The sequence below is a fragment of the Cavia porcellus genome, unplaced genomic scaffold (genome assembly GCF_034190915.1).
Source record: "Cavia porcellus strain 051 isolate PalLab524CR breed Dunkin Hartley unplaced genomic scaffold, mCavPor4.1 scaffold_12, whole genome shotgun sequence".
NCBI classification, from domain to species: domain Eukaryota; kingdom Metazoa; phylum Chordata; class Mammalia; order Rodentia; family Caviidae; genus Cavia; species Cavia porcellus.
The window spans coordinates 77283658-77310823 of record NW_026947495.1 but is presented as its reverse complement, the minus strand read 5'-3'; the positions used below and the strand labels follow the sequence as shown (position 1 = coordinate 77310823).

At 38.2% G+C, this 27166-nt stretch overlaps 1 long non-coding RNA gene across 2 annotated transcripts; it reads left to right on the top strand.

Annotated features, from left to right (window-relative positions):
* Positions 1 to 7576: 7576 nt before the first annotated feature.
* On the top strand, positions 7577 to 25632 carry LOC111754158 (uncharacterized). Of its 2 annotated transcripts, XR_010050711.1 has the most exons (7): positions 7577 to 7747; positions 9812 to 9915; positions 13021 to 13193; positions 13671 to 13806; positions 15917 to 16056; positions 19848 to 19976; positions 25490 to 25632. It is a non-coding gene; the product is annotated as an uncharacterized LOC111754158 (long non-coding RNA). The 2 variants fall into 2 exon arrangements; XR_010050710.1 differs by lacking the exon at positions 25490 to 25632 and having other exon boundaries at positions 19848 to 20237.
* The last annotated feature ends 1534 nt before the right edge of the window (positions 25633 to 27166 follow it).

Genomic DNA, 27166 nt, shown 5'->3' with positions numbered 1-27166 from the left:
CAATTTTCCAAACAAAAACTATGGTAGTTTACTTAGTATAGTATTGTTGATATGCAGTTCTGCTCAGTTGAAAAAGGCAGATGATATAGTTTTAAATATAGTTTTAAATCTGACATCAAATATTTATCCACTAGCTTAGATTTTAGACATTCTTGCTGTATATAAGAAGGTTCTGAATCGTGAAAAATATACACTGTGGATGACGAGTACTCATGGTATATGGCACATATGCTCTGGGACGAGAGTTTCTGTATCTGTTACTGCCCAACTGCTTCACCTTTTCCACGTGTGCCCTGTTTAAGTCTTGCTGTGTGCTTCACACGTGTCTTTTATTAGTTAGGAACGTACATAAGAAATAATTCACCATTATAACAGAAGAACTAGGAATGGAGAAACATAGGATTATGTACTGATAAATTTATATGCATCGTTATTTCTGATCTTGCTTTATGAGGCGTAGTATTTTCACAATTAAGTTTCTTAGTTGTACAATCTTCCTACATAGCATTAAAGTTCCCTTAAATGGGGGTACTTTTGGACATTTTTGCTCCAAAGACAATTTTTAGCACTGAAGGAAATATCACTATGTGTGTTTTTATCTGAGTCATAAGATTTTTCTAAAACATTACAAAATAGCCAGAACTCTGTATCGATTTTTGAAATCACTTCTTCCCAGGTTTTACAGTTATGGACTGCTCAACAAAGACTAACGGAAAGTATTTAGGTAGTTATTAGACACATGTTAACTTGCGATTTGTAATTAATATTTTCCAATTTATTTCACTTTAAATTTTAAATGACATTTAACCCCTTACTGGAGACACTAGAAATATCCAAACAGAAATGATAATCGAAGTTCTGACCTATGATTCTTTGCCTTAGCATGTTCATTTGTATATCTAAACAAAGTTATCTCCAATGCATTTAATTTTGTAAATACTATTTCAGATATTATTAGTTCCTAGGGATTCATTTGAGTACTCAGTGTTAAAAAATAAATGTCACTGAATTCTCCCCTTGAGTTCAGGGAAACAAGATTCAAGGGCACTGAGATCAAGAAAAAATAATGAATGACATTACCTATTATTGGACTTTTTTCAGATGGGAAAGTTGAGCCATGGAACTTAGACGCAGAGGTTGATGCTCTATGGCATTCTGATAGGACAGTAGATAAGGAGATTTTGCACACAGCTTGAGGCCTGTGAGGGACAGAGGGACAGAGGTCCCAAGATTCCCATTGGGTGCCTACCCTTGCTGTAGAACCGAGAGCTTTAAGACATCTTTTGGGCTAATGGTTCATATGTGACATCAATGCAAATGTGGAAGTAGACAGAGTTCAAAGTCATTTCAGGAAATTTAAAGTCAAGGGCTACAGTCATGAGCACCGAACCAAAGAAAGGGGCGGGAGAGGAATGGGACCGTGTATTCCCCAGTCTCTGTGCTGGGGGAACTGAGCGAGAAACCATGAGGTGGGGCAGAAGGAGGAGGAAGACCTAGCAGAGCACCCCGGAGTGCGGGAGCCTTAGGGGAAGGGGTGCGCCTTCTGCAGGACAGTTTTTCTTTGGGAATCAAGGCTGGAAGGTAGCAGATCATTCTCTCTGTATCTAACTTCCAAGCATGATGTCCACAGTGGAGCGCAAGCAGAATGGAGTTAGTGCAGATGTGAGATGGACAGAAAAGAGTGGACAGCTCGCTGGATGAAAACCAGAGGCTCAGTAGAGCTGGCGAGCGTTTCTGCCTTGGAGAGGAGATGAGGAACCCTGGAGCAAGGACAGTGAAGAAAGCAGAGGCAGCCAAGAGGGGAGAGGAGAGGAGAGGGAGTGCCGAAGGGACACGCCGGGCTCCAGCATCCTGTGATGTCCAGACCTCTGTAAAGAGCTTGCTAAGGTGAGGTGCCATGTATGCTGGCAAGCCCTAGTTCAGTAATCTGAGCAAGATTATAGAAAGGGTATTCCAATAGATTTTTTACAGAAATTGTAATTTTTCTAAATTAAAAAATAATGCACTAGGGAGACCCAAGTTTAACTTAGAAATTGTATGTATCATTCTTATTTGAACGAGATTAATATTTTGTGGAGCAGAGACAGGGGTGTCTGTTATTCACTGACAAGTTGTTACAGTAAGTAATCAACCAACGAAACTTTTTATTAAGGGATTACATCTTAAAATGAAATTGTTTGTTACACAGTTAATAAATTTTATTTTAATATGACAGCATTCATTTTTACAACATACACATAATTTTATGAGCATTTTATTTTTATTATATTAGCATAGATTCTGAAATTATTACCTTACTTTATAAATGTTGTTTTCCAGCCTGCCATTTCTTCAACAGAAGCTTTCAATTACTTAAAAAATAAAAATAATAGGCAACCAATTTTTTAGAGCACAAATGTCTGATTAACAACTGCTTTGAACTTTTAAACTGTCTTGGAAATTAATGAAAAACTCTGGCACCATAAGTAATCTTTCTGCACGTTCATATCAAAATAATCTATTGGCATAGAGCTAAAGTACAATCCCCAAGGCTATTTATTATAGTCTTGGATTTTTAATTGCTATTTTGTTTGGCAAATAAAATTTGCTTCAGGTAACAGCTGAGTCCACGTGTTTGGGTTCTATCAAATGGTAGCAAATAGGATAGCACAAAACCATATGTACATTCTTGGCTTTTGTTCATCAACAAAAAATGAAATCAATAACTCTGATATTGATTTTGCTTTGATTCCTCATGATCAACTGCATTTTTATGAACTTTTAAATAGAGAATAAACTGTTTTGAATTGACTAGAAATTACTGAGTTTCATAATGACCCATAAGTTGTCAGTAATAAATGAGATTAAAAATAGAAACTATATTAAGAAACGGGAAACCAATCTTTGCTTAATGCAACACCAACTGTCTTCCTCTCTTCCCTGCTTTCTCCCTTCTTTTTGGTGCAGCACTAATCAGTAAAACAATGAACTGATGTAGGACTGTGACAATATTTTAGAGGAAGTCAGAGATGGGACTCTATCTGTTCATAACAATGAAAACAGTTCCTTAGCTGATTGCTGCTCTGTCAGGGTATTTGGATTGATTTAAGCAAGTGGGGTTCTTTTATTAGTTATGATTGTCCTCCATAAAGTTATAAATAAAATTAAGATATAGAAGGATGTCTTTCCAGAGATTATGACCAAACCTCTCCTAATACCATGAACATTAAAAATACGCACATTCGACCATATCACGGGACTTCTGTCCCCCTCATTAGCGCTCTGGTAAGCTACGGTGGTGTTAAGCATGTTACAGTAGCAAAGGTCACGTGTATAGGAATCCCTGATGGTTATGCCCTCAGTCATGTAGTCACTTGGGGACGGTAAATAACTTCTGTTCATACTTTGAAATCCTTGTTTGACCTATCAGAATTTATCATTGCATTAACCGACAATTAGGGAGAAAACGAAAAGGATACAAATAATATTTCAGAAGCACTTCTGTTGCCAAGCATAGCAGCCTTTCTATCTGAAATATATTTAGTAACAAGAACATTTCTTTGAGGAAAATTTGTGATTTTATTAGCAAAACTGCAGCTCTCACATCTATATTTTCATCTGAATTTTGAAATGGTGAGAATAAATATTTCAACAATATATTCAAACATTTTATGGTGTCTTACTGGTAGATGTTGTCGTACGTTACATAACAAACAACACAGCTAGAACTGATGAATGAGATGATGAACTCCCCGCTCCCCTTCCTATCTAAGCAAAAGAAGCACAGAATAAAGAATACACGCAGAAGTCCGAGGAAAGGTGTATGGGACCTAAAGAGAGCTTTACTCCCTGCCTCCCTGGGTACCTCACCCCCTTCTCCTTATTTCTCCCCACTCAATGGTGAGATCCATATCTCTGGTGGAAAAAAGGGGTGGGAGGGGAGTAAGCTGAGTATGTTAAGTTCAGAATATCAGGCAAAGACCAGACATTCAAAATACCTGATGAGGAGCAAAGATACGGGATCAGCAAAAAACAAAGCCTCGCGTAGAATGCTGGCACCAGCACCCAGAGAAATTCAGAAAGGCAACTGTAGGAAGGGTCCTATTCACTTTATCACCACAGGGGCACACACCTGTCACAGGGGCACACACCTGTCAGCTGCAACTCGCAGGCCAGGTGCATTTTGGCTCGCAGGATTGGTCTATGATCCGTTGGCTTCATGGCTCCTGCAGCATAGCTGAAGGGCCTGGGTAAAGGACTCATGTCATGGTAGCCAGGGAGCAGGAGGAAAAGGTGGGTGCCAGGGATGAGAACACTCACTTCCCAGGCCCCAGTGACCCAGCTCCAACCAGGTTCAACCTCTTCCAGGACATCACCCTGTGAGCAGAACACCTCCACGATCCTTCTCCTTCTAAACACAGCGTCCTTTTAGGGGACGCTGAAGATCTGGGTCATAACATGAAGCCCCTCATTTTTATTAATAAATCCATGTGTACTCAACCTCAAACCATAGTTTCTTGTCGAAAGTGAAATTTACCTGTATTTCCAGGATGCCACATACCTGGCATAACCATCTCCAACAAGGCTGGGCACCTGTATGCTCCTGTGATACGCCAGAGTGGGATAATCAGTCAATTACCATTCATACCACTCAATGTAAATTTCTCCAAATTTTTATTTCTCTGACCTTAAAAATAAAATGCAAATTTATTTCACATTGAGGATTATGTAATTTGACCCGATTTTCCTGTTCTGGTCTCCATCCTTGTTAATTATTCATCTCTTACAAATCAATTTCTCTAGGTAATGCATTTCTTTTTTCCACTCCAGTGAAACTAGTGGGTTCACATTACCTGTCGTATCCCCATGTTTAACCCGCCCTTCCCAAGGCTATTTGCTTGGGCTTTGTCTTTTCTACTACTTTTTATAACCTACTCTATAGCCACACAAAAACTATCACTAGGAGAAAGTTCTACCTCAGTAGCTTAATTGGCTGTGGTCATGAATTCCTCTAAGTTCTTGAACCCATCACTTACGCAATGCATCACAGCCTTTCTCACATTCCTTGGGTCTTTACCCAGCCTTGATTCTCTAATATAACATGTTCACTGTTTGCAAATTATTTTGACTTCTTCCACTTTCTCTTTATGCATTTTACTTGCACTAATTGGAACTTACTATGTAAATCAATATTCATGTAAAAACACTTAAAATATGTTGTAGAATATCATAGAACTAATGCATCTAATTTTACTTTAAGCCAGATTTACTGATCTATATTTTATGTAAAGTGTAATACATCTTCGGTAGGAATAGTGTGCTATGGTTTTAATAAGCATATACATATGCAGCAATCAGTGCTACAATTAAAATATGGAACAATAATTCTTGCTTCTTTGTAGCTATGCAAATTTCCCCCACCTCCAATTCTTGTCAAGCAGTTAAGAGATTGAATACAGTAACTTACAACAGCCGAAGCATATATAAAAATGAAATGTATAATCTATAGCAACTAACCCAGGTAGTCAAACCACAGATTCTGCAGCAATTGGATCAAATCCACCAGGTCTTGATCAGTGGTTATCTTCTGTCTTGCTAATTTTTTGCCTCTACTGTCAACTTACGACTAACCACAGAAAGATAAATATGCTCCTGTGGGCTGTGGCCATGTAGCCTATGAGAGCATGGCTGCCCTCCAGCTTCTGCATTCCGTCGGGGCCTACCTGAAGCCTTCTCCTTGCTCTACTGCTGCACCTTTGGCTCTCTTGGGGTCTCTGAGGAATAAAGTTAGGGTAGTTTGCTCCATTTCTATAGCAAAATCTCCTATAGCCTTCTCTTGTTTGCCTCTGGTTAGGATTCATTTATTTTCAGAGTTTTCCTGGAGGCTCCATGGAGACTGTGTTAGCAGGCACAGCCTTCCCTCAGACAGTTCCCAGAGTTCCTGGGGCGGCTGTCCAGGCACGCGGACTCTCCCCTGCTGTTTGAAGTCAGCAGGCATCTTACCTCTGCTCTCCTTGCCTCGAGGCCTTTGGCTGTTTATTATCAGTCTCGTATCTGAATTTTGGTTTTTATTTCCACTTCTTGCATCTTTCAGGGAATCTGGTATCTTTTCTGCTTAAAATGTTGCTTAAAAATATATTTGACCAGGCACTGTGACATGGGCCTATAGTCCCAGGACTCCGGGAGGCTAAAGCAAGAGGATCACCAGTTTAAACTCACCCTGGGCAACTTACTGAGAAATAAACAAAAAGCCTGAAATGTAGCTCAGTGAGAAAACCCTGGATTTCATCCTAAGCACCTCAAGAAATATTGCCATAAGAAGGAAAATCATGGGAAAGAACACATGTGGATATCTATGTTCTATGATCAAGTGGGCCTCAAAGCCTGGTGAGTATAAACAGGCAAGCACTAGGACAGAACTTGGGGTGACTTAGCCACACTTCGTGTCACGAGAGCATAGATTCCACCTACGCAGAGCTTCTCTGACTTCCCAGCTGCCAGGACACATAGAATACTGGGGCTGTGTTCAGAATTCCACTTTCTGATTATTGTCCAAAGACATAGGGTGTAAAAGTGGCATTTGCCCCAGCCACTTGGACAGATCCTATGGAGCTGTCTGAGTCTGATTCAATTCCTCTTTCAGAAAACAACAACAACCAATTAAACGTCTGCTCTTAATCCTAATTCAATACCTCACTCTCTAATGGTATAAATTCCCCAAGGATCACTTTTTCCTTCTGGAGAAACTCTGGTAATATTGTTTTGAACAAAATTGTTACATTTTGAGAAGTTTTTTCAAGAGAGGAAAATAACACATCATGCCAATGAGCAGCTGAGACACAACAGAGCACTCGTAGCCTAAAGGATAAGAAGGTTCATGTGGCTCACAGTTCCGGAGGATCGAGTCCATGGTTTGCTGGTTCCAAGACAGAAACAGTTTTAGGGAAAAAGTTTGGCAGGAAAAAGATATTCAGTCATGGGAGCTGGGAAACAGAGAAGGGGAACAGGACCAGAGAGGAAAGAGCTGGGAGTCATACAGAGTTCCCAGCTTTATACCTGTGTGATCCAGATACATCCAGAGATGTGCTTTCTAATTGCCTGAGTGTTTCTTCAGCCAAGTGTGTTGACACAATTATATCCCACCCTTGTCAATGTGATACTCAAACTCATCCCCTCAAACCCTAAACACACAGAAGATCATAACTCTGTCTAGTGTAATACAAATGCCTTCCTTACAACCAGATGTGCGATCATTCCTTCTCCCAAGATTCAGTAGCTACAGAATTTTTCAAAAGTAAAAGAAAAGTCTTTTCCAAGACTTTAAGCAAACTCATTATGAGTCTGTGTTAAAACAACAAACAAGTTACATAACCCCAGGTACAATGGCACAAGGCAACCATCCCATTTCAAGAGAGAAGGGGAGGCATAAAAAACAACCGTACTAAAGCAAAACCAAAAACCCACAGGGCAAAGAGCATTTTGAGACTATAATGCTCAGTGAAGTGAGTCAAACAGAAAAGTTAAATATTTCATGGTCTTTCCCATACCAGGAAATCAAAGTATAATTAACAAAATAAAAGATACATTTGAGGAAACAGAAAGGTAGTCTTTCTGGAAATGGGAAGAGAATCTGGGCCTTGGGGTAGATGGGAAGAAGGGTACAGGAAGGGAAAGCAAAAAGAAAAAAAAGCATTGTGATGAGTTTATGTGATGGATTCCGTTCACTGATTTAGGCCTGGTGACCTGTTGCATCTTTACAAGCAGAAAGGTATGGCAGAGCAAAGATCTTGGTCATGATTCATGATCTTTGTGTGTTCTGTTTGTCCAGTATCTTGTTGAATATTTTTGCATTTATGTTAAAATGGCTCTCTCTCTCTCTCTCTCTCTCTCTCTCTCTCTCTCTCTCTCTCTCTCTCTCTCTGTCTCCCTCTCTCTCTCTCGGACCTCTCCCTCTCTCTCTGGTTAAGTCCTTGCATGGTCTGGTACCAATGTTGGCTTCCAGGATGTGTTTGGCAGTACCACTTCCTGTAAACTTTGGGGAAGACTATTTCATTGTATGATGTGATCAATTTGTTAATATATCAAACAATAAACTAAGTTTAGTTTAAGATAATTATGAAAATTTATTTTTCTACAAAATTCTATAATAGTTTTTATGGGAATTTATTTGTAATGGCTTAGGATTTAAAAGACCCTACTGTCTCCCACTCTGATACGTCTCTATGATGTCTCAGCACTCAGAGATAAAAGAACAAATTCTTGCCACTATTGATTTCATGGATTGCAGGGCGGTATGTTTAGGATGGGGAGAAGAAGGCAGCCTCTAAGACCATAACAATCTCGGTGTTAATGAAGGCATCCTGACACAGAATACACTTGTTTTCCAAAATCAGAGATGAGGAGTGGATCTGCAATCATTCAATTAGGGAGCGACACGGGAGAGGTCTTCCTGTGGACACAGAAGGTCCATCAGGTGACAGCTGCTTAGGCGTGCACCTGTGATAAAACTTCCTGGAATTAAGTACAGAGTGACACACAGCTCAAGGAAAGGTGAAGTCATAGTGAAATGTCTGTTTTGCTCTGTCCTTGACACTGCAAAATCACTCCACAGTCAGTGAATAATTCAGAAGCCGAGTATTGGTTTGTCCTGGAACTGCAGCCTGGGCTCCAGATGAAAGTGCCGGTCGCTTTGGTGTCTGAGCAGGGCTGCTCTCCCTTTCTGAGTTTCTACCTTGAGGTGAATTTGGCAGAAGAGAGGAAAACTGTGTCTTCACAGGGCAAAGGAGAGACAGGAGGTGACATGTGGACGACTTACTGCTGTGTTGTGGCTTCCTTGGGTCACATGGAATCCAGCTCACCAGGACAGAACCCTCCCAGCCCATCTCTGGATTCTGTTACCTGGGGAACTAAGTTTCAACACGAGTTTTACAGCAGATACAAACAGTCAAAACACAGCAGCCTGAAGTTATGAGCATTACCCACTGTCACTTGACTGATTTTGGTAATATTTTATCATTATGCATGATATTACCATGAAGAATCGTGGAATAAGCTAGTTATGAGTCAAACTTTTTCAAAATTGGAAACGCACTCTTGCACAATTTATATTTTTATGATTCTCCATTTCTTCCATAATAATGTGTAGTTAATTAATATTAGTTCATTCCTAAATAGGTTGAATGACCACATAAATCCTTTACCATGATTTATGTATTTTAAAATACTTAACTTTAATTTGGTTTTAAAAATGCCTGGTTTTTAGCTTCTTTACAAAGGACTCATGAGTATTTACATATCCAAGAATGCCTCTCTCTCCCGCATATCAAGTCTTGGTGGCCCATGGCTGTCGCAGAGTTCTGGCACTGTGCGTGACCTTCTCGAGCACTGAGAACATGATTCCCCTTGAAATCATTTTCCCCCTTTCCATGATTTATGTTTGCCATCCTTTAAAAATTCCATGATTGCACATAAATTATTTGATATTCCATGCAACAATAACACATTCTTTCAGACTTTGTCACCCTCTTCTATTTTAGATATTCTCATATTATTTCAGTTTTCTATTACCTTTTCTTTGTATTCATATTCCTATTATCAACTCAGGAACAACCACTCTGTGCCCAAAAGCTATGGATTTATAAACCGATTCTGAAATGGTATGATTTTGCTCTTAATATATTTCATTTAGTTTGAAATTCCCGCATTTCATCATATTGGTGTTCCTCATTTATTCTAGTCATGGTGTTATTAACTACCTAGTATTAAAGTTTGGAGACAAAATTCAATTCTATTTCTACATTATATGACATTGCTTTGTTCCATCTGGGTTGAGTACGTGGTGCCTGAGACCTCTCTGCTCATCTCCTCCTGACATGGAGTCCAGATTGCCCACCAAGAACCGTGATCCACCCAGCCTCCATCGACAGGTGCCTTCAGGTGAGAGTAGAGACAGGGAGATGTCCTATTAGAAAATACCCTTTCCGGGGAGGTCAGCGACCGCTAGAACCCTATGATGCACCTATGATGTGTGATGCACCTCAGATATCTGCGCTGGGTGGTAGCGGGCTTCCCAGGCTGCATTTGAGGGCTCCACTGCTCCTCCCTGGTTCTTATGCTTCCACTTCTCTCTAAGTTCTACTTAGATGTCTGCTTACAAAGCACCTATTCAGTGACAATGAATATGCATTTATCTCTCCTTCACATACTTAGTCACATGCTAATTTCAATGTATATTTTTAACATAGTAACAATAGTGAAACACATACTCACCACATGGTATGGCAAAATTATATCTGCTTTACTCTATTTTTGTATGTTAGTCAGTACATATACACACACATGCACCAAAACCACATGCTCATAGAGCCCAGTGCAAATGACACACAGAGTTGAACATTATACACATTTTAAGCATTTAATTTCCTAATTTAATTCATTCCCAGATACTGAATAATCATTATACATGCCCATTACACATTTCCATTAAATATATTAAAATGAAATGCTAAACCAGGTGTGGAGGCACATGCCTATAGTCTCAGCATTTAGGAGGCTGAGGCAGGAGGACCCTTGAGAGTTTAAGACCATCCTACAAAGTGTGTTCAAGGGCAGTTGAAACTGCATAGTGGCAGACTATGTCTCAAAGAAAAGTAAAAGGTTTAACTATGAACTATTTTGGGGGAATACCAAAGATCGAACTCACAACCTCACACTTGCCAGACAGGTGCTTGTACCACTGAGCTAGATCGCAGGCCATGAAATTTTTTAGAAATATTAGCAATCCTTATACCTGAGTACTCATTTAATAGTATGGAATACTAGGTTTCAAAGATGTATTTCATAATTTGTAATCCATTTCTTATTTCCCTTAAAATCCTTGGATTACAGTTGAGAAATTAATGCCCTTCACATATTTAATCTGATGTACATACTACTCATTTTTCTTTCTGGAATAATTTTGCATCTTCAATGCTTGTTTCTGAAATTTCATAATGTACCTTTGTTAGAATTTTGTAACTCATTCCTTGCATTGTGTGAAGTGTGCAATAAATATGGTCATTATTTAAAATATTCTATTAGTTATCTAATTATTTTCTTCTACTTTCCTAAACTATCATATTCAACACTTTAATTTCTTTATTTTTCTACTTTTTGAAAGTTTTTAATCTTTTATTTTCTGAGAATTTTCTCACATTTATCATGGAACCTTCTGCCTTTTTACTTACACTGTCATGTTTCAAATTTCCAATAGAACTGTTACACTTGAGGGTTTATTTTACTGGACTACGAATGTGTGCGTATTACTTTCTCCTGTCTCCTAGGGGAAATCAGTGATAGTTGTTCTGAGATTTTCCCCTGGATTTCTGCAGTGTTTATGTCTTTCTGATATCCTTTGTATTTGCTTTAGTCTCCATATTTCCTGAGTTTTCCTTGAATGTCTTGTGTTCTTGCTTTCACTTACATTCACATTTAAGAAAGGTTGCATTGAAGCATCCTATTTTGCGGATGAAATAGGTCAAAGGTCAAGTTTTGAAGAAAATTAACGAGACACTAAAATGTTTGTTTTTTCACTGAGCAACTGAACGGTTTTCCCACAGAGATAGTATAGCATGATGCATAATGAGAAAGGTAAACGTAGAACTCTACATCAATGTTATAGTCTCTATTTCTACACAGATGTAGAGGCATTGAGCAAAACAGAGATTTAACTGTGATGGACGCCTGTTGACAATGGCCTCTCACCAGTCTTCTCAGGAGTTCAGATCATTTGAGAGAAGAAAAGGTCAACAACTATCTACTATGCAACTCTTGAAAGGAGCTATAATCAGTGTATATTGTTTGGTTCACTGTATCCCAAACGCTGTTACAGTTAATTGATATAAATTGATAGAAATAACAACATCATCCCAATTGTAACAGAATTAACATTCTAGAAGATCAAGGGCACATATGTCTGCAGTCTAACAGAAATATTTATGGTTTAGGGCCCATGCTGAACGCCCCCATTTGTAGATTTATTTCCCAGTTGTAGACCTCTGGGAAGTTCTGTGTTATTAATGTGTTTTCTTCCCTTTATATTCTTTCCTTATGCTTGAGTACCTGAATTATTTGAACTAAGTTAGGTCACACTGCCAACCATTAACACAACCTAAAATTTTTTTCAAATTCTTGTTACTATCATCCATTAATTGTTTAATTTTTAATTTCTAAATGAAATACTATCCTATTTTTTGAACCGAAATTTATGTATACTCCACACTTTTGCATAGGTATATAATGAATGCTTATTTCATTATAATTAAAACAGTATATACAGTCTTGGTTTTCACACAGATGATATATAATTGATCCACAGTCAAACGATGGCTCTCTCAAAGAAGTAATTGCAATTTCTCTGAGTTCCCAAGGTCTATAATTTTAAAAGTCAAGTTTTAATTTCAGTATGACTGTATTAGTGGAATTTCTCAGTGGAGAGATGAATGCTATGCTAGAATGATTTGAATTAGGTTTCAAAAGAAAAGGTGGAGGCCGTTGTACAGTGTGATCTCCTTTAGAATACAAACACAAAAATCATTTTCAAATTGATCGTACCAGTTGCACCACTAATAACTTCACAAATTGGCTAACATACATTTCTCTGTCTATGCACAGTTTGGGGAGTTTTGCTTTCCTGAAATCTATTTTTGCAGTAATGGATTCTTCAGAATGAACAATTTTAACTTAGTAAAAAGGAATGGTTATACTTCTGCCCTCTGGGGCCTAAAGTGAATCATCTTAGCTTATATATTTTATGTCTGTATCCAAACACTCTAAATCATTGGCATAGCATGGATACATTGTCTTTAATTTGGTAATAATTTATGAACAATAAATCCTTAATACAAATCACAGTTCTGACATTAACGTTTGCATTTATAAAATTTAAAAGTCATAAAAAATTGTTGAGTATATGCAGTAGTGCAGGCAGATGTTCATAAATGCCCTCCCTCTATCCTCAACTCCAGAAAATATACATATTTCCTCTTATCTACTGGACTTCAGGTTCAACAATATAATCTTCCCGGGCAAACTGGACATTAGAAGACATAAACCAAAAGAAAATTGAGATGAGTTTGACCAGGGAAATTGCTGTCTTGGGTGTCTGCCATAGCCTTGAAGAAACCTGCTCACAAATCATGGCTGATGTCTCTGCCTGGATCTCAGAATGAAAATGAGTAAGGTCCATCCTGCAGTGAAAGCATCAACCACATAGCAGAATACCCTGCGGCAGACTTGTGCCAGCAGACCCCCAACTCCATTAGACAATGCTGCAGTATTACATATTACGAATGTTTATGTATAAGTTGCTATGATCTTATGGACGTTTTTATATGTAAAACATTGTGTAACACAATTGATATATGCAACATTGGTTTTAAAGTTGACTAGTGGTAGACATGGGTATTCCTACTGAAAGTCATGCTGATTAATCTTGTCAGTTATACTAGATTAAAGGACGCCTAGAGAGGTGACTGGATTATAAGAACAGAGACCTCGTCAGTGGGTTAACCCACTAATGAGTTCATTCCTCAGTGAGGTGTTAGAGGTAATCTAATTTGAGAAGAGCTCCCTGCATGGAGGGCAGTGGCTGAGGGACATTTTCTGGTCTTCAGGCCTTTCTCTCTAGCTCCTCTCTGTGTTCTACTTTCCAGGCTCAGTGAAGTGAGCAACTTTCCTTTGCTGCTATGATTCAGATCAAGAATTTCTACAGAGGTCTCATGCATTCACAGATAGAGTTCCAGAGAGTGACCGAATCACAAGGGGACATAGCTCAATCGCTATTGGGAGGTAGGGTCCGGCCCGAAGGCGCGGTCACAGGGAGGCACGACCTGGAAGCTTGAATCTCCTGCCCGCTTTCGCCCTCCACTTTGTGCTTCCTGACAATCTTTACCCGGCCAACTTTCCTCTGCCTGGACCTAGCTGCCATGCCTTCTTGCCTTGGGGCTAGCTGACTGGACTAAAACCTCTAAAACCATAAGCTCAAATAAACCTCTCCTTCTGCAGTTTGTGAGTGTTGGTGCTGTGTATCAGTGAGGAAAAAAGTCACTGAGGCATCTGTCCCTACCACGCCACCATAGCGTGTCTTCCTTGGAGCCAGATGACTCAGGACTGAAACTGTAGGCCAACATAAACCTCTCCTGTAAATGCTGTGTCTGATATTTTGCTCCAGAAAAATAAATAAGCTGGCCGGTATATAATCAGGAAAGAAAATGACACAGCAACTGTAAAAAAAAAAAAAAAAAAAAAAAAAATCACCCAAATTGTAATATAGTGGTAAAACATTTGGCAGATTGTAGCCTGCTGTGTTGTGTGAAGTAGAAAATGAACCTTTTGAATATTAAAATGTCTGCTGGCTCTTGCTAAGTGTATTATGACAGTGCAATGCCCAGGAGACAAGCAAAAATTAAGTGTGAGTACAGTAAGTTCAGATCTTCTAGGCTTTATTGAGCTTGACAAAAAAGCAGTGTATCACCTCCAGCTTCTCTCGCCAGTATAAGGTTCACAAGTCCAAAACACTGGGCAATGCTAGGGGACAGAGACAATGTCTAGACTCCTATTCATGAAATATGGCCTCAATTAAAAATGTGACTAGAGGGGGCTGGGGGTTTAGCTCAGTGGCATAAGCACCTGCCTTGCAAGCAGGCGGTCATGAGTTCAATCCCTGGTACCGGTAAGAAAAAAAAAAAAAAAATGTGACTAGAACCTTTTTGAAGATGTAAAACTAAGGGGTAGGATGTTAGTAGACACCTCCAAGCACCCAAAAAAGCCTCAGAAAGAAGTATCCAAAAAAGCCAAAGGCTGGGTCATGCCTTAAAGACAACTGATGTCAGCAAGAAAATAAAATGTATTTATCTAGCCCTCTCTGTGCGGCCATAGCTAGACACTTTACAACAGTGTTTTAAACATTCATTTGAGGTATGCTTCATGGAGGATAAACTGTGATTAGGCTGAGGAGTCTATAAGGAGAAACACCAAAATGAGACAGACCACAAAACAGTTTGGTGTGTCAGCCATGAACTCTGCTCACAGAGGTTACCATGGGGGAGGGAAGCCAGCTTCCAGCCACATGGTAAGATTTCAGTTTTGACTCCCTGGTGCTGTGTGGCCGCATACCAAAAGTCCTGCCAGGAGCTGCAAGCTCCGTGGTGTGGTGTGTGCCATTACTGGGGAATGTCCTCAGCTCTTGGCCACAGAGCTCCTACTGGTGGCAGGACAAACAGGAAGGCTTTGGGTAAGGGTTACTCCACCCGCCACAGTGTGACCACAGTGCGTATGATATGCCCATAACTCACCAGGTATGTACGTACAGCATGAGCTAAAACAAATGGAGACTAGGCCAGAGGATCACAAGTTCCGGGCTGGTCCAGGCAAGCTCAGGACCTTGTCACTGAGAGTGGTGCCATTCATTTTGGGGTAGCATCACTTCCTGACTCTGGAGGGGAAGGTGCGTGCTCTTCAATCTCCAGGAGAAGTGTGTCACACTGGCTTCCTGATGTTCAAGGAAATCGGGAACTTGTCATTGAGGATGGGTGTGGTACTTTTCAGGGAAGCCCTGGTCTTTATTTTGAGCACTGTTTCTTGGCTCCAGTGTAGAACCCTCAACCTACTGCCACAGAACCTTCACCCTGCTGGCATAGACTTTCTAGCTTCCACCGCTGACCTTTGGGCCTTCTCAGTGCAGATCCATAAAACAGACGTGCATGAGTCATTGTTGTGGGCTCTCAGTCTTCAGCTGGACTCATGCAGGACATTGCTGTGGGATCCAGGCTCTAGGCTGGATTTTCTAGGTCTTTAGTGCATGGGCAGATTTCCTGCACTTCTTGTATTTGACTCCGGGTGACCATTATAAAATATTACTATAAATTATGTGTCCTGTATGTAATTGTTTTCCTTGCAGCCCAACTACAACAGTGACCTTCGGTTTAGGAAATGGGAGGGATGGGATCAGCTGTGACGGGAGCAAAAACAGAAGAATGCATGCCCACTGTGAAGGCCTTAGAGAGATCTGGAGAATGGAACACATGACCCACATGCCAGGTAGACTGAGGTAACGGGCAGGGGCATTTTGGGAATGATAGCTGGTATTACCTCTGGCACTGTGCACAGTTTATTTTTTTAAAGTTCTACACTCTCACATATCTAACATGCGTACCTTCTGCAACCTGGACTCCATATCACTCCATTTGCATTTATGATTTCCTCGTCTGTTCTGCTAAACCCAGGCATCTCATGTTGGCCATAATAACTTAACGGTCCCGCCTTTAATCACTTGTCTGACAGCAAGGATGGGCAACCACAGCAAGAGGCAGGGAAGGCAGAGGAAACCCTTGCTGATGAGCGTGGGGCGCTGGACGGCTGTGTGATTCACCAGGACTTGTGGGCACACACTCACTAAGCCCTGCTGAGACCACCTGAGTCAATGATGCACTTGCCAGGTTTCCAGAATTACAGCTTTCTGAATATGTCATACCATTTTTCTTGCCCTTTGGAATGATAAACTTGGAAATTTTTTAAAATTATTTTTCTTTTTCATATAACTTGTAGATATTCTTTTCAGATTACCTATTTCATAGACTTTTGCTAGTTGCTATCAGGAAAGATTCAAATGATTTGTATGAATGATGAAGCATAAATATATATATATATATATATATATATATATATATATATATGGTAAAATGAAAAATAAGGATGAGGAAAAGACTTCAGGTGGTGCTAATAGATTAAAGGAATAAAGAAACAAAGTGTTAAAAAAAAAAAAAAAAAGCAAATTCCACCAGGGATTTAGTTTAGCTGCATAAGTGCCTGCCCTGGCAAGCACAAGGTTGTGAGTTTGATCCCCAGTACCAAAAAAACAGTTCCTAATGTACACGTGTAGCTGCATATGATGGCACTACCTATAATCTTAGAATGTGGGAGGCTGAGGCCGAAGGATTTCTGTGAGTTCAAGGCCATCCTAACCTACATAAGTGAGTTCAAGTAAAGCCTGAGGTTAGCAAGATCCTGTAAAGTTAGCAAGATCTTGTCTAAAAAATAATAATAGAGCACACGCATTGCTTGAGACTGTAGTCATGTTCAAAGTCTAAAATTGCTCTGAACTGCTAGAGTTGGTTTCCTATGTATTGAGACTATCTCACACAAATGTACTAGGTACCTCCACTTCAAGCAAGGTATAAACAGCCCTACTAAATCTGACATAATTGAAGATTTAGAATTTGTATTCAGTTTCCCACACTCAAGGGAAAGAGGAGGTGCCTGTATGGATTAAAAGTTCAAATCGCTTGTCTCTAAGGATATGGACCTCAGAGTTTACCTATTCCTCTCGACAACCCCCAAAGACGGAGTTCAATGATGTTAAACATAAGATGTACAAAGGACAAGAATGGTCATTGTCAGACTATTTTACATGCCCATTTACACCCTCAGCCAAGTTGTTGAGAAGGAGATAATGTGAAGTTAATATTAGAAAGTCTGGAGGAATACAGTTATACTGATATTAAATCAAACTTCTTACAGAGGAATAAACGGGAATTCTTCAATCGATTTCCAACTTGAGGGAGTTATGAGTCATTTTAAGTATCCGGAATCATGTCAAATTGAATAGTTTGGAAGATGTCCAGAGATGCCGAAGATATTCCCAATTTGTTGGAGAGCACAGGCTGGTTTAAATTATGCTTTAAATGTGTCAAATGCTGATAGGACCTTGGAACCTCCTACTACTTGTGAGCAAAATTAAGAAAAGAATATATGTTCCTGCAAAAATATGTGCAATTTGTCAATATTACTTTTTTTCTTCCTGAGTTACTAAGGGTAATGTCTGAAGTAGAAAACGTAATATCTTCATTTTATTTAAGTGACAGTATAAAAAAGAGAAAGGTCTGATGTCATCAAAGTAAGAATAAATAATCAAATAAAAAAGGATTTTTAAATACATTTGCTCTCATTGTTTAAGCCACTTTGGGTTATTATAACAAAATACCACAGACTGGGTGATTTATAAGCAAAACCACTGTTTCCTCACAATTGAGGTGAGGAAAGTCCACCATCAAAGGCGTAGCGGACTTGGTGTCTGGTTGGTGGCCCTCTTTTCCATGGGTGGCTCTTGTCAGTCAGCACTCAAATCCTAGAAGGCCCATAAAAGGGTTTTGTGTCTCAAAATGAAGATGATTTACCTCACTTAAATCTGAACATCCCCAAAAGACCCAATCTACTAGTGCCATAGCATGGCAGGCTGTTTTGACATGTGGATTTTTAGGGAGCATAAACATTCAGTCCATACTCCTCTTGTGAAAAAAGAGAAAAGCAAATATACAAAAAAAAAAAAAAAAAAAAAACGAAAGAAAGAAAAAATAAAGATGAGTTTAAAAGAAGCTATTACAAAGGCAAGTGAGTAAAGAAGATAACAAGATCATAATTTTAATTTCAACCTCCAAAAACCAAACTGATTAAAAAAAATAATAATAAGATGCACAAGAGAAAGGGCTCAGTCTTAGAACTGAATCTCCTCCCATAAGGAGGGTGGGCACAGCCCCGCCCAGGGCTTACAGTGGGGTGTGTGGTGGGGGGTCAGTCCCCTGCGGTCTTCCCCTTTAAATTCTGCTTTTCACTTAAACTTCCTAACGTTTCACTCTCGGGAGAAGATAAGGAAGAATATTTCAAGCCCAAAAAAGTGATTCGTTGGCTAAGCAATTTAAATAAAAGATTGGTCTTTTTCTTCTCCTTTTGATCCTGTTGATGGCAAGAAAACTCTAGTAAAAAGAGAACGAAACAACCTTTTAGAACTTGGAGTATGGTTTCAGTTTGAAATGTGGTTTTTATGTACACCCACAATGTTAACTAAAAGCCAGTGCACCTCGGATTCCCTATATAAAAGTAATGAGGATAAACAATAAAATAGTGATCATAGTTAAGAAATCTTTAGTCTACAACATCAACTTCAGTGTTTACCAAACGGATTTCTTTCATCTCTTCATTTTTCTTATTACTGAAATGTGGTCTGGGGTGAAGAATTTAATACACTCGTTCAAATATTTAGTTATTTGAACTCAACCGAACTTTCCCAGTTCTCTTGTTGAAAGGGAAAAGGTGAAAGAGGGAGCGAGGAAGGGAGAGAGACTTACAGAGAGACAGAGAAACAGTGATACAGACAGAGAAGCAGAGAAAAGAAGGGAAGGAAGGAAGGGACAGGATACATCCCCTGAAAACAGAAAACAGTGCAATGCAAACATAAAAGTTACAGCGATCTCTATGAAACAATCGCTATGTTCCTTAGAGTGACTCAGCCCTATGCCAATTAGACTGAAATGTTAGGGCTGGGAGGGTGGCAGGGAGAGCCCACTTGCCTTCCATGGACAAAGCTTTGGGTTCAAATCTGAGTTCTGCAAATAAGCAAACACACCATCACGCTGGGTGTGCACTCCGGGGGTGGGGCTTCTGTCTTTCATGTGCAAGGTGTGGTCAAGATCTGCTCCCCAACAGCAATAATAATAATAATAATCACAGTGCACACCAGAAGGATACTCTATTACCACTTGTTAGTTAAAAATAAATAAATGAATAACCATAACTATAAATAATATACCTTAAAAATTTCCAATAGTGTACACTGACCATGGAATTTTAATGTACTTAAAATGTGAAATAAATGTTCAAATGCTTCAGAAAGTGGTGAGAATGACAGGGTAAATGTGCTCAGGGTGAGGATCTGGGGGAGGATTAATGGCAATATGTCTTGTACATACAACTTTTTATTTAAAACTCTTAAGAAATGAAAGAAATGTTAAGAAAACAGATGTAGAGACCTAATCACTTTCTTTTTATACTCTCAGGTGGAGCTGAAAACATTAATGAAGCCATTAAATAATATCACCTTGCCAACATAGTACATCAGTTCTACTGAAGTCACCTTCCACTAAAGTGCACCTGCAGCTTACCTTGTGTGAGCATGGACACTGGTGGTCAGTATTCTGGTTTGTTGATGGACAACATATTCCCTAGGTTATGAAATCTATTAATTATATGCATAAATTCCAAGAGAAATGTATTTTACATAGATTAAAACATCTGTTTGAATAATCTATATTTTCAATTGGAAATACGAAGGAGCAGTTCTTTTTCCTGACATGGAAATTTACCGACCATAACCTTAGACATGTGCTATGCTATTTAAACAACCCCTGCAAGAAGACAAATTCTTTATAGTCTTGTGTCTTTTTCTTTAAAACCCTTGAAATCCTCTAGGAAAATGTTCAAGAATAAAACAAGGCTGCATGGTAAAAATTTGAAAATAATTTCTTTCAGTTTCTTTCTTCAGTTCCCAAAATATCATTTCAGGTGGCCTCGCAGTTTCTCAAAGTAACCAGGGTCACAATACACCCCAAATCACAGAGTTGTTACGTCATGTTTTGGGGGAGCAAGCTCTCAAAATATTTCAATGTAATGTGAAATGTGCTGCAAATAAGACCTTGAATGTTAGCAAGTTACTTACTGCTCCTGCAAATATAAATTCATACAGGAGATTCATTAGACAGCAAAAGTCTAAAACTGGGCACTTTCTTGAAAGCCAATAGACAGAGGTTTTGAACATGGTCCTTATAATGATTTCTTTTTTCTTTTCTGAAGAGCCATGCTTACTTAATTCACTTAGTCCTTCTTTATCTGGCATTGCTTAACTTGATGTAATTCAAAGTATATTTTACTTAATTAAAACAATCACCTCTACAAGGTCACTTACACTGCACATTAAGCATTAAATACTCTCCAAGTACTCATAACAAATATGGAGTAAGTTGTAGTTACATTTTAATAAACTTTGTAATTCTGTTTAATGTCAACAGATTTATGGAGCAGGAATTTGTTGACTCCAAAACAGAGGCTCAGTTCTTAAAGCTCCAAGCAGTACAGTGGAGAATAAAGGCAATTATTTTTCCATTAAGTTATCTAAAAATGAATTTTAGGCACCTATATATTTTAACTGAATATAGATTTTCATAAATTTTGATAAAAAATAGTAATGTTATTTATGTAAAATCAGAGAACCAGAAGTATTTCTACTCGAGGGGAATGATTCAAAGATTCAGGAACATGGTTGATTCTTACCCTTATCATTGAGAAACAGGTAATAGCAGCAGATGGAGCATAGCGAGATATAAAGAGTAACTTATTCAAGAATAAAACCAACAGATTTTGTTGGTGGTTCTTGCTGGAACTCAGAATGAAAATGTGTGTCATTCACGAACTGGACAGAAGTGAAACAATGTGACATGAAGACCCCTGGATAGGACGAAGCTTTTAAAAAGTGTGACTTTTACTGGATGAATATCATTAGCAAAAACAAAGTGGAAACAAGTATCAGAGCCACTGTCATCACACAGAATGATCTACATGTCTGTCTTACCTCTGGGTAGAGTAAAAAAGATAATAAGCCAACTTTTGCTAAGGTTTGCCTTCCACAGCTGCCTGCCACAAGTTCGGGAGCCTGGTTCCGCTGTTCTTAGTGCATTCTGAAGCCTCTGATGGTGTCAATCAGAGATTTCTCCAGCCTCTGCTGGGAGACAATAGCCAGCTTCTCCTGCAGACTCCTGAAAATGAGATCTTCAAACAGTTCTCACACCGATGTTCAAGGCTCGTGTTGTTGCAGTTTTAAAAATTACAGAACTTATGATGAATGAGAATTAGCAGAAAGTACACACTGAAGACGCAATTCATAGAGAAAGCAGAGAGCAGATGTATCAGGTGCAGCTTATAAGAGAAGCATATTTGAAAAATGAAACAGGAAGGAGGGAAAGATTATCCCAATGAGCCAGAAGGTTTTAAAAAGAACCAGAGAGAATTGCACTAAAAATGAAGCGTAACAGTTCCGAGAGTTGCTCATCTTTTCATTAGGGAATGCTTTCTAAGTTCTCCGCTGGGAACTTGAATTTGCAGATGCTGTGGGGACCTGTAGATATGTCCTCCAACAAACGAGGTTTGTTTCACTTACCAATTTGCAACCTTATGATGGGTTTATGAGGGCATTAAATCTGCTCTTTATTTTCAACATTTTCAACTAGGCTTGGGGTTATCAGAACATAACCCATCTTAACACATCTGTGATATGTCCTTTTTTCCTATAAATTCTTACCAATTACCATGGCTAAAGTTTAATTTAAAAATTTATGACAATAAAACATCATCAAAAATAGCCTTAAAAGAATGATACTATACTATAATAAGAGTTATGTGAACATAGTCTCTCTGGATCTCCCCTTATCCCCCCATCTCCTACATGTGATAGGAAATGTAGAATATTCAACTTTTGAGTTGGACTAACCTCAGTTACCAAGATGATCACCAGTCCCATCTGTTTTCCTGCCCATGACCTGGATGCATTCTGCTCTTCACCTGGGTAACACTCCATATACTACAGTTTCTTCGTCCCTCACCCATTCACAGGTCCAAGCTGCTTCCGAAAGTTGCTCACCATGATTGCATGCAGGTGCTGTGCCCATGCAGGGATCTCTGCCGTATGCTAGTTTTACTTTTTCAGCGTTTACACCCAGGAGAGGAATAGCTGAATCAAAGCACCGTACTGCTTTCCACTGCGGCTGTAGAGATGGACCAAAATTTCGAAGCGTCAAAATAAATTTAAGAAGATTTTATACTAAGAATTCTAGTGTATTGACTAGAAAAAAAGAAGGGAAAGAATCCTGGCAAAAAAAAATATTAGAAAAGAAAGGCAGGCTGGGGACATGGCTCAGCGACAAAGCACCTGCCCAGCAAGCTGGAGGTCATGCTTTTGATTCCCGGTACCAAGGAGAGAGACAGAGAGAGAGAGAGACAGAGAGCTAGACAGAGAGAGCAGAGAGGGAAGGAGATATCATTTAACTTTTTTCAAAATTGAGAAAAGATGAAAATTTTCAGATGTATAAGGTTCAACAAAATCGTTCACAAGATTATGCATCAAATTTACCTGGAAAACACCACAGAACTAAGATATATTTTTAAATTTAACAAAACATAAAAGAAACTTGTGTTAAGGAAAAAACTTATGTCTGACTTCCCAATAATTGAAATCTAGAAAAACTGCTGGAATAGTTTTCAAGAAGTAAAGGGAAAACTTGAATGTGAAAATGTTTTACAGTACACCCCAGTATCACAGTTTTGTTTTTACATCATGAACTATATTTCTTTGTATGAAATTGTATTATTCACAAAAAAATCTATGCACACCTACCTTACAAGTTTAAATAATTTCTAGATTAGTTAGAATATCTAATACAATGGAACTGCTTTATAAAAACAGTTGTTAAAATATATTCTTGGCAAAATAAGAAAATATGTCTTACATGTTCAGTATACATGAAATTTTTCCTAATATTTTTGGTCCAGAGTTAGTTAAATCTGTGAATGGAGGATCTATTTGGAGAGCTGCTCGTGTGTTAAAGTGATGTTTCAAAAATGAAAGTAGATCAAGGCATTCTTATGCAAACAAAGTTCACTATTTACTCTAAATGTATGAATGTGTGTCAATAAAAAAGTGAAATAAAAACAGAACAAAGATCGAAAATGAAAAATTAAATGATGAAGACTTCTATCTTATGAGCTGAAAAAGTAACTGATAAAAGTAGATACTGATAAAAATAGAATTGGGAAAGAGGAAAATCAAGACATGCCATGTATCTATATAAATTACTTACCATGAATGTAATCATTATGTACATGAAAAGTGTACCAAAATAATTTTAAAAAACAAATTTTTTCATGTGTTTATTTAATGCTACATAAAATTTAACTATGCAAATGTTAAAACTAAGTACCATTTATTGAGGGTAAAAATATAAATATGGATGAAGTCATATAAAGAAGAGGGAGGTAACAGAATAAACTGGACCAAGGTCTTAATCTTAATAAAGTAGCAATTAAACACACAAATTAATGCAAAGTTTCTATGGAGACAATAAAAGATAGAAATAAAGTGCATAAATTTAAATCTGTGGAGAATAAAATATAGCATAAATAAAGAACATTACTGATTAATGTAAAACCAATTATAGGAAAAGTATAAATTTAATCCTATATATTAATAATCACAATCAAAAATTAAGAACTCAAAATTGTCAGTCTGTATTACATAAGGAAGAAAAAAGGAATGCATATTTAAGAAGGCATATATATGCAGTAAAGAAATGGAATATCTAAACATAAATTATTTGGTAAAAATACTCCAATGATACTCTAATCAAAATAAAACTGAAGTAGTATATTAATATAAAACTAAGGCAAATAAAATGGCATAAGTAGAAGTTAAAATGTATATTATATGGAGATATTACATACAAAATAGCAATCTTTCAATAATGGAGTTTTATTTGTTTTAATATATACGTTTGCAGGGCAGAAACATTACATCCATCTTCTGAAACTGGTGCAGAGACACATTTTTATCATTTTTAGAAGTAAATATGGCAGAGGCAAGTAAACAAAATCTTATTCATCAAAAATGTGGAAGGTTATTATTTGTTTTTGTTAGACCTAGCAAACACGGAAATTAGAAAAGATTCTGAAAATTTACAAAACACAACTTGCAAGCTTTGTATATGCATTCTGAAAAAAAAAAATCAAACAAAAAAACCTGTACCCCACACTTACACAATATGACATAAACCTACTAAATGTTTGGAATAGGCATAAACATACAGCAAATATGTGTACACATACTTGTATTAGAGTATTTACAGTCCTGTGAACTTAAATTGATATAAGAAAGAGACTGAAGCAGAGTTGGTCACATGAGCGAAGACTTTAAAGAACACATTAGGATTATTTCCTAAGGTGGACCTACAAAAACACATCTGTGTAAACCCATAAGAACACCAACACAGACAACGATAAAACAGCCTAGAAGCCAACCTGAAGAGAATCTATGTATTTGGCATCATTTGGACGTTAAAAGTAAATTATTTTAATATATTGCAACATGTCCATGTACTTGTAGAAAAATTAATTGAAGGTGATTCTTGTGCTACCTCCTCACTCTGGTTTTTAGGTGTAACTGTTGTTTACCTTTTGTCAATGAGACAGGGCCTATTTTTCCTTTTGCAGAAAATCTTTAATTAATAATTTTTAGATCAATATTTTGTATCCTCTGGAAATAATGAAGGGAATTATTAGCACTTCATAATTTAAAGTAAAATATTTGAGAATATATCTGATGGATTATAATTTAAAAAGGAATGTATATATGTACTATATATAAATATATAAATATATATACATATTATATATATTAAGGATATCTGGTTGTCATTGCTTCAATGGATTGTTTAAATGACACACCATAAATAGTATGACAACAGAAATTTATTAGACTCCTTCTCTGACACTATTCAAAGTGTCACTATACAAAAGCATATAATATTTTACTATATCATAGTCAAAAATTCTGAATTTCAATCTGATAAATACCTTACATACTGTTTCCTATTTGTAGGACAGTCAGAGGACACAGAAAACAGCTCAGTTACACCTGAAGCAAACAACTATGAAAGGACAGCAGGTTGTAGTCTACAGACATCCGATGTAATCTCAAAATGTGTGAAAGAAACCAGAAAGGCCAGCTGTTGCAGGAAGAAGGTATGAGAACCAAATTATATTTGCATAAAATCTTAGTATAAAAACACAAATGGCTCAGAGCTTTTAATAAGAAAGGGTGGATAACTCCGCCAGAAAAAGAGGACCAACCAGCAGTGTTGCTAGCTGCCGGCCAAGGGAATATAGTTCAGGGTGTAGAAGAAAGTTGTAGGAAAAAGCATAATCATAGGCTCAGTCACAGAAATTGGGGCTTTGACTGTGATCAGTATTTTCTCTGTAATTGGTTATGAATGTGTTTGCATATGCATGTGTGTGTATATGAAGCAATGTCTTGGTGCTGTTTGCCATTCTAGTCTCTGTCATTTCAGATTATTGAATTTATGTAAGTGTTGTTTCAAAAGCATTATAGTATTGAAGATACGGGGCATCAGCAGAGCAGACATCAAAGGGGAAAGGGCACTATGGTTTTTATTGCATTCAAGGAAGTTGCATGATGCTAGACAGACCTATTACTTTGTTGTTGTTATCTGAATATCCAGTGTGGTTTAAGGAGAAGAGTACAGGTGCTACACTGACAAAGGGCAGACTTGTGATGGTTGATTTGGAGTGTCAGCTTGATGATATTAAGCTATATCCACACATGTGACAGAACTTTGACTTTACTCAGTGCTTCCATAGGCACAGAGCTGGTTCCTCTTCTACCAAAAGGATGATTTGCCTGGTGGTTGGCACTGGATAAGAAGAAATGGGATGCCCCAGGTGCTTCTGGGAGGGTGCTCTAGAGCAGACCAGCATGATTCTGTAGACCAAGCACAGAACATGAGCCCTCAGGGTCAGTGATCACCCAGTCAATGGGGGTACAGTAGAACAAAATGTCATAGGAAGGGTGCATTCTTCGTCCTCTTTTTTCTTTTGCTTTGCCATAATGACTCTAAATTCTTCAGTGTTGGACACCAAGATGTCCACCAACACACGCTGGAACTCCTGGACCTTAGTGCTTGGACTGAGAATCAGATTGCTGGCCTCCTTGGTTCTTTCCGCCTTGCAGATGGGCCTCCAGCCCTGAGTCAGCCAGGTTCTCTGATAAAGCCTTTCTTGTTTCTCTCTATTTCTTATTGGCCCTGTCTCTCTGGAGACCCCTGACTAATCCACCAGTATAACATGCGTAGAGGGAGAATGGATGATAGCCCTGGCAGGAGACCAAGTGGTGAGATCAGCGGGGAGACTATTGTAGTAACCACCCAAAAAAATGTCACGGGGCTGGACGAGTTGGCAGTAGAAACGAATAGAGTAGAAAAGATATATTGATTTAGACATTTAATTTAAAAGATAAGGACAATTACTTTGAGAAGCATTTTTCAAAACTGACTCCTCCTTTGGACTTGAGCAAGGATTCTTCCTACACAATGGAGCAAAGACTGAAATTTCAGCGTGAGCAGGAAAATTCTAAAAGTTTGTAAATTTTTGCTCTACAAAGACTCTTTTGTCAAGTTTTCTAGAGTCACCAGCTGCCCATCTTATCTCTATAAGCATATCTCCTTTTAACCTCCGTATGTAATGCTGGAGCACTCTTTAA